The 392-nt window shown below is 43.6% G+C and overlaps 1 protein-coding gene across 8 annotated transcripts in view; it reads right to left on the bottom strand.

Moving 5' to 3' along the window:
• Window positions 1-243: 243 nt before the first annotated feature.
• The window catches only part of LOC117944172 (zinc finger protein 821), a 16,257-nt gene continuing 16,108 nt past the window's right edge, over window positions 244-392 (bottom strand). For all 8 annotated transcript variants that reach the window (XM_034870793.1, XM_034870811.1, XM_034870766.1 and 5 more), the window contains exon 6: window positions 244-392. This exon is cut by the window's right edge and continues 993 nt beyond it. The gene's annotated coding sequence lies outside the window, so the exon portion shown is untranslated.

Here is a 392-nt window from a genome sequence, read left to right as displayed (position 1 = left end):
GGGGTCGGTGGCTACAAAGTCCCCACTCCTGTCACTGAAGGTCCATGTGCAAAAAGATTTTTGTTTCCCCTCAAAGGAAGTCTAACCGCTCCTACTAGAATGAACTGTTACATCTGCTAGCACACAGACAAACAGATAAATCTCTTTACAACATGCTTTTATGTCATCATCCATACAATATGAAACATTCTGCACCCTGTTCCCAAGGTTTTTTAAACTGTAATAAATTACAAACTGAAGTAGTTTTTGCTGTATTTAACAAAGCAGTCTGTCTTTGACGCTGTTCCGCACAGAAGAAGCTGGAGGTAAAGCAGCTAGGAAGGGTTCACTGTGACCATGGCAGCTTGATGGCAGAGTGCAGAGGTTAATGGTGCTGCCAGAGGCAAGTTGCC

The sequence above is a fragment of the Etheostoma cragini genome, chromosome 1 (assembly GCF_013103735.1).
Source record: "Etheostoma cragini isolate CJK2018 chromosome 1, CSU_Ecrag_1.0, whole genome shotgun sequence".
Lineage (NCBI taxonomy): Eukaryota > Metazoa > Chordata > Actinopteri > Perciformes > Percidae > Etheostoma > Etheostoma cragini.
This window is presented reverse-complemented; position numbering and strand designations above follow the sequence as displayed.